Source organism: Panthera onca, chromosome A2, assembly GCF_046562875.1.
Source record: "Panthera onca isolate mPanOnc1 chromosome A2, mPanOnc1 haplotype 2, whole genome shotgun sequence".
In the NCBI taxonomy this organism is placed as follows: domain Eukaryota; kingdom Metazoa; phylum Chordata; class Mammalia; order Carnivora; family Felidae; genus Panthera; species Panthera onca.
The window spans coordinates 32672942-32680696 of record NC_138340.1 but is presented as its reverse complement, the minus strand read 5'-3'; the positions used below and the strand labels follow the sequence as shown (position 1 = coordinate 32680696).

General features: G+C 43.5%; 2 long non-coding RNA genes across 3 annotated transcripts; one reads left to right on the top strand and one right to left on the bottom strand.

Annotated features, from left to right (window-relative positions):
- Positions 1–243: 243 nt before the first annotated feature.
- LOC132678733 (uncharacterized) lies at positions 244–3493 on the bottom strand. 2 transcript variants are annotated; one of them, XR_013554154.2, is made up of 3 exons: positions 2996–3227; positions 919–1061; positions 244–702 (listed from the first exon to the last, which is right to left on the bottom strand). It is a non-coding gene; the product is annotated as an uncharacterized LOC132678733 (long non-coding RNA). The 2 variants fall into 2 exon arrangements; XR_009609790.3 differs by lacking the exon at positions 919–1061 and having other exon boundaries at positions 2996–3493.
- Positions 3494–3516: 23 nt separating this feature from the next.
- Positions 3517–7082, top strand: LOC132678732 (uncharacterized). The gene is made up of 3 exons (XR_009609789.3): positions 3517–5043; positions 6157–6186; positions 6434–7082. It is a non-coding gene; the product is annotated as an uncharacterized LOC132678732 (long non-coding RNA).
- The last annotated feature ends 673 nt before the right edge of the window (positions 7083–7755 follow it).

Sequence of the window (7755 nt, the reverse complement as noted above, 5' to 3'; positions counted from 1 at the left end):
GTGTTACTATAAGCTTTCTCATGAGCTCTGCTTGGGGCAGAACCTGATGGGGAACCTGAAGTCATACCAGGGGCGGAGAGGTGACGGTAAAGTGAGTAGGAACTGAGGAATTAATATCTTTTTCTTGCCCTGAGTTGGCTGCCCTCTTGCAGTGATAAGGTGAGATGAACTGGGTTCCTTGAATGGTGATTTCATTTTGAATTACCTAAATTTATGCTCTAAAGGTTGATTTTTTTTTCTGTCTTGTCTGTTTCATCCCTGTGGTTGCTATGGTATATTTGGGTAAAAATAATAGACTGGCCCACGGTTTTTATGAGTTGCTTGTTTCAACCACTTCATTATGGTTAGAAGAGGCTGTAGGTACAAAGAAAATATGATGCTCCTTAATGATTCATGTGGCATGGCATTTGTGCTGTCGACATGAGTGTGATGAAATAGTGGAATCTACCCACATGCGCTGAGCACAGTTACTCCCATCACCAAGGCAGGGCAGTGTGCTTTGCTGCATTGCATCCACAGATTCTTCTCATGTACACTCCCCATGTATACCTTTTGGAAATTCAGTTCATGCTGCACAAATTAATGTCTCACTTTGTGTCTTTGTGAAAGGCAGTAACTAAACAGATGATATGCTTTGAAGTTGGAAGCATTTGAGATCTTGAAAGAAAAGACAGAGACCGTATTGATTTTTTTGCCGTGAACCTGAAACACAAATGAGAGCGCCGCATCAGGTTTTTTTGTTATTTTATTTCTCCATCCTTCTGTTAAAAAGAAAGTCCTGATGTAGTTGCCTCTGGTCCTTACTTGTCACCTACCGTCTCTTCAATTCCCTCTACACCTATAGGGTTGACGTAGTAGAAACTCAAGTTGAGTTAGAAATCCCTTTCTAAAAGCAACTGAACCAGGAAATTAACTTACTCTTTGGTCTGTGTGCATGGGTGTGAGGTGTGGGCATGGCTTTGTGGAAGGAGGTTGGGCATGGCTTGTGGTCCTGGTCAGTAAACTCCTCAGAAACTTGGCGGCAGGGCTAGGGAAACATTCACCATAATCCAGGCACTTTTCTGTCAAAAAAAAAAAAAAAGTATCTGGGCTCTAGAGAGTCCTGTGGGGATTTGATAAATGTTTTCATTTAAAAAATAGCTTATACTACTAGGCATTGGATAAAGACACTTGGGGTGTGTAGCCAAGTGATTGGAAGGAACGTGGGGAAAGTGATGATGAGGATGATGATGGTGATGGTGATAACAATGATGATGATATGACTAATACTTACTAAACACGTGTAAGGCACTTTTTGAATCATTCTACGTGTGTTCTCATTTACTTGCTACAGTGACTTTCTGAGGTCACCTCTCAGATGAGGAAACTGAGGTACTGAGACAGAGCTCACACAGCTAGTGTAATGGAAGGGGATTTGGACCCAGATTTGTGGGACTTCAGGAGCTGACTGGGATTCAACTAGTGAATGATAATTTGGTATGCTTATCAAGGGAATGGGTGTCTTGCCAGGCTATTTCTGGAGATGCCCAAACCTATGTTGGGGGTTATTGTGAGGGAGATTATAAAGAGGCTTTTCATGTATTAGGCAAAGAGATTAAGAATAAGACTCAGAGGGGAAAGGCACCTGGTGGGGGAATGACCTAAGAATTTGGACAAATCAGCTGGGGTTACATATTATAAGGATTTGGTGTCTTAAGCCTGAAAGCTTTAGGAAGCATTTGGAAGGCTTCAAGCTGAGAGGGACTTGCATTTTTGTAAGATGACACCGTTTCACTGTGAAAAATGGACCTGAGTGGCCGCAGGAAATTTTAGGAGGTCATTCCATTGATAACGTTGACATGGGGAAGGTGATCACGGCTCAGACTAAGCAACTTGTTTAAAATAAATTCACCAATTTGAGCCGTGTCATCCCCAGATGTTTAGTCTGCCACACTCCCATCCATCCCTCCTGCCTTGTGATCTTTCCTGTTGCGCATCACTTTCAGCTGGTCTGAAAACTTGGGGGAATTTTCTGAACAAGCCACTCCTCAAATGTGGGTAGGCAGGGAGAATTAGCACAAATAAGTGACTTAATCTTGGCCCTGGATGGAGGTGTCTGGATGAAAGGCCAGTTACATCTTTAACTGAGATGGAAGGAAGTGGGTCTGAAGGATTGGGTTTGTCCTCAGCACCAGGCGGAAAGATTGAAGTTACTCTCTGTTCCCAAGTCAGGCATCTCTGGGGACTAGAAAAAGCTGTGAACTGAGTTGGGACGCATTGTTTTTAAACTCTGGGACCTTGGCCATGTCACCGAATGGCCTTAAGCCTGCCACTTTATCTAGATAGTGGGAATAATAATGCCTGCCCTCTGTTTCTCACAGATTCCTGGCAATATCCAATCCAATGGCGTACATGGAAATGCTTGAAAAGTCACAAACCATTCTATACACATTAACTGTCACGTCCAGTCAGTGGAGTGAAAGGCCATTTTTGGATGCAAAGAACAACCTTATGAGACAAGCGTGCTCATTTCAGAATTTCAGTTTTCTTAAGTATCCGAGTATTTTAAGGGTCATTTCTAGGATCCGTTTGTACTTTCTATTGTAAGTAGCTGCATAAAAGCCGGCATTTCTGTTTCGGAGAAGCAGTACTGCAGAGCGCTAAGAGCATGGACTTTGGAGTGAGATATAAGTTCAACTCTATGCTCCGCTTTTTGACACCTGCGTGAGCTTGGCAAAATTATTTAGCTTCTCTGAATCTTCGTTTACTCCTCTGCAAAATGGGTGTATTAGCAGAACAGGCCTCATAAGCCTGTTTTGAGAACTAAACGAAACGTTACACGTAAAGTTGTTAACACAGTGGTTAGTCTATGTGAAGAACTCATTAGGTAGTAGCTATCACTATGTCTATGTTTTAAAATTTTTACCTTTTAGCTGCATTTCTCATTTAATTGGTATCAATGGTGGGAGGGCTGGAGATCTGACTGTTATGCATTGTACTTATGCATGGTACTTACGCATGGTACTCATTTATCCACTTAGGTAGATTCTGCATGGACATAGGAAGGGTCTCCTCCCCATCATTCCCACCCATATTCTTAGGAAATGCTCTAAGGGAAGGAATCAGATGGGAGAGGGGTAGAGACAGCTTGTTGTTGGAAGGCATAATGATGAGATCAAATGACATTAGGCCACTCCGCATTCATGACGTTCCCAGGCCCCCTGAGCACCCACGACACTGCAGAGAAGTTCCCACCGGGCTTGCATCATCAGTGGTGTTCCCGCTTGCAGCCTCATGGGAACGCACGTGGGGGCCGCGTCCAGGGGTGATGCTGACGCACAGCTGTGCGCTGGTCCAAACAGTTCCGGGGAGGCACTGGGCGTCGGGCAAAGCCGACACTTGTGATGTCACAGAGGAATCTCAGGGCTTGGAAGGCTGACAGAATGCCTTTGCCAGCCCTGGGCTGCAAATCAGAAGGGAATTCGGCCTCCAGAAAGTTCACTTTCACTCCAGCCTGGAGCCAGTCAGAATCAGTGCAGGGCTCTTAACAGATTATAGATTGATTCTGCTGAAATGGAGAAAAATGCAAAAGGGACATCTTCTCATTCCGAGTAGCACCCGCTGATCCTCTCTAAGCAGATGGACTGATAATTACTCCCATCAATAAGGAGGAAATGCTCAGCTCAGCCTTGCCGACCTGCGGATTCCCTCCTCCTTTGCCAAAGCTGAGAATCTGTATGGAACAAAAACTGTAGGGGGAGCTATTTTGTTTTGAATGACGAGTGTAATCTGCCTTTTCAAGTAAGCAAGATATTGAGAACAATTTCACTTTTTGGGGCATTATGAAAGTGCTTTAGAAGGAGGCACCGGTCATTGTATAGGAAACTGTGTAATATGCATCAGTGTGGATCTGAATGAGGTACGAGGCCCATGCTCTCCCAGTTATATCACATGGTATTTGGGCATCTTGGGGTGAAGTTGGGGGCACAGTCTTGAAAGCAAGACAGCCCTGGGTCCAGATCACAGCTCAACTACTTAGCATCTCAGCAGCCTTGGACAAGTTGCTTCATAACCCTGTAAAAGGGTAAAAAGGAAAGAGGAACGTCTGCACGACCTCCCCCACTAAGTTCTTACTCGGATTTAATTTGACACTGCATTTAAAATTCAGCCGGTAGTCTGCACTCAACAAATGGTTTTTCTATCCTCCTTATTTCTCTAGAGTGTCAGATACCGCACTCTTTCATACTCATCTATGAATGTTGCGCTTCTAATTGGTTTCTTGCCTTTTATAAAGAAGATGCGATTGGGCTCACAAAATAGGGCACATACTCAAGATTAGTCCTGCTGTTAAGTGTCCTCTGTTCATTACTTTGATGGGATGGTTTGAGGATGAAGTCTTTGCTGAAGAGTATTTGATGCTGTAGGAGAATGTGTTTGTGCCTGAGCACAGGTCAGAAGAGAAACTAATGATGGAATGGCATTTGCTTCTGTGGAGAGGCCCGGGCAGTGACTTGAAAATGATTTTTGAACAAAAGCGTATTTCCTGGTATACCAAGGATATATGGCTGTGACAGCCCGGGGACCGCTCGGCTCCTTACTCAGACATAATACTGCTCAGGGTAAGTCTCCTCCAGAACCCAGAAGACTATAAGGTAACAGCAAGCCAATTTCTCTGCCTCCAACAAGATAAAGATTGCTTTGGAATCCATCTTATAAATCACAAATGGGGCTTACTACTAGGCCAAGGAAACGATTAGTAGTTATCCAGTAAATGGAATCAATAGAGGAAAAAACAACCGACCCACAAAAAGACAGCAACATATTACAAGGGAAAATGTTCTGCATATTGTCTTCTGTCGTGCTGGGCTAGGACATCTTAATGAAGAGCTATATTCTCTCAGGATGGTACCCCAGAGAGCTTATCAGAAGTGTTACTAAGAAGTCACGGTCTTAATTTTTTTTTTTTTCTCCAGCCTCGCGTATACAAGAGAATTCCATATTTGACAGCATCCTGGTACTTCCTTTTTTAACAAAGACATCTTAATGTTTCCATGACGGTAACATGTGAGTTACCTCACGTCCAGTCTTAAAATAGTTGTTACACTTAAGGAGTATTATTAGAATAAAGCTGGAAGGAAACACGGAGACAATTACTCTAATTCCCTCATTTTATAGGAGAGAATCCAGGGACCCTAGTGCCTTCTCAAGGCCGCACAATGACTGGGGTCAGGGCTGGCTTGAGAATTCAGATTTGTATTTCCATACCGATGCTCCTTTTATTTTTTGACATGTAATAATTCTTCTTGGTCTAGAAGAAGATTAGAGTATTAACAGTAGTTTACATGTAAGAGAATACCACCAAACAGGCCCACTGTATAAATCATTGCAGAATATCATAGAGGAGGGACCACAAAGACCACAACGGTTACATTTTGCAGTCAAAGAAAATGTGGCACAGAGAAGTTGAATGACTTTCTAGGGACAACCTGGCTAATAATTGATGGAGTCAAGATTTGAACTCGTCGTGTCTGGCCTGTCTGGTACTAGTTAGAACATCGGCTGGAGTTGGCCTGGGGTTTTACTGGACTCATCTCTGTTTTAGAGTATTCTGAGAGATGTCCTGACCCTGCTTCCGCGGGCTATGAGGAAGCTTGCACTTTGGAAACACATGAGAGAGGTTGGAAGTGTGGATTATTTATAGCCTGAGAGGAGAAAGTTGTTCAACTTCATTTCCATCCCTAACCACATGGGAGAATAGGTTGGAGTAATAGGAAGACCCTCAGTGGTTGCGAAGTGTGTGTGTATACATTGTGGTGGGGACTGTATTATGCCTAAGAGTCTTTTGGTTTTCTCTTTTCCCTTCAGCTTTCTGAGATGCTCTGCCTTATAGCCCCAAAGAGGTGGCTTTCATGGCTCCTCTGACTGAACTCGGGGTAGATACAGATGGCCCCTCTGAGAGCGTCCCACCAGGGTTTTTGCAATTAGGCATAGTGACTGAATTAGTTAACTTTGGAGAGATGTGTTGGAGTCACCTAGACTTGTGATCCGAAGCCTCCGTCTCTGGGATGCCACAGTCTGACACGGGTTTGTAACCAGGAAGCAACTGTGTGGAGAGAGAGAGAGGGGTAGGTGAGGGAATGAATGCATTGCATATGCTTTCTCTTCCTCTATCTACAGGTACTTGAACCCTGATTTTTCAGCATCACCGTGAGTATTGTGACCATAACGCCAACACAAGGGAAATGAAAATGGGTCTTAATCATATCATTTGGGTCTGGAATCTAGTTGTGCCCCAAAGCCAGTGTCTATCCTGGGCATTTCTGAAAAAGAGGCTTCTCTCTCTTTCTTTTTTGATTTAAGTCAGTTCGAGTTGAGGTTTTAGTCCCATGCAAGAGAAGGAGTTGTAACTGACACAGGAGCTTTGCACTGCCAGTAAATTGCTTTGTTTTTGCAGAATGCAAAGCCAAGCCTCAAGAAGAAAGAAAAGAAGTGCTGGGATGGCTCCTTTTTGATTCTAGTTTCTTATTTATTTCTTGTTCTGTTGTTTTTGTAAAGAACATATAAGAAACTCTCCAACTGAATGCCACATGGTGCCTAGATCCTGATCCTTCTGCAGCAAAAACGTTTTTCTGTTCTCTGGATCGTTCCTGGATACTGTAGTTCTAGAAATGAAGACATAGAGAGGGCTGGCTGGAGTCAAATTAAAAAAAAAAAAAAAAGCAACCTGAAGGGGGTAGAAATGATCAAAGCAAAGAAAAAAGAGTGAAATATCCTAATCTGAAGATGATTTCGTTTTCCAAAAGCTCCTAGCAAATTGAGAAGGCAACCGAAGGAAAGGCTTGTCTGGGAAGGTATGCATCAGATAAAAGCAACGGCCATGGAAACAGAAGGTCTGTCTTCTAAAATGGATTCCTGGGGCGCCTGGGTGGCTCAGTCGGTTAAGCGGCCGACTTCAGCTCAGGTCACGATCTCGCGGTCCGTGAGTTCGAGCCCCGCGTTGGGCTCTGGGCTGATGGCTCACAGCCTGGAGCCTGCTTCCGATTCTGTGTTTCCCTCTCTCTCTGCCCCTCCCCCGTTCATGCTCTGTCTCTCTCTGTCTCAAAAATAAATAAAACGTTAAAAAAAAAAATTTTTAAATGGATTCCTGACAGTGAAACTCACTGGCTATAGCCAGCCCAGACTGAACTCCTTTCTTCATCCTTGAATGAATCACTATGGTCCCAGGGATGTGATGCTGTGCTTGGTCAGACTTGAGTCACCTGTCCACTTCTGGATCTATGGAGATGATGGACATCACCCTGCTGAGATTATGGAAAGAGCAGTACGGGGAAAATCAGGATGCAAAAGAGGAATGAATGGAAGTCAGGCAGGTAACAAACAGAAACCAACAGATGAGAGTTCTCTTGAAAGCAGGCACTGTGTAGAATCCAAGCTCCTTTAATGACATATTTCTGAATGAAACATTTGTGTCTAAGATAAGCATTTCTGTGGGATTTATAGGAAGCATAGCTGTCTCTCTGTGCTGGATATTTTACACAGGAATTGTTCTGAAATACTTAAAATGTTAAAAACCTGCAGAATACTTTTACAAATATAACAATATTGAGAAAGTAAGGATTGGATATTATGAAATTGCGAAGACTTCAGTTTCAGTTACTTGTTTCTTAAAGTTTATTTATTTATTTTGAGGTGGGGGAGGGGTGGAGAGAGAAGGAGAGGGAACATTCCAAGCAGGCTCCACACTGTCAGTGCAGAGCCCAGTGCAGGGCTTAATCT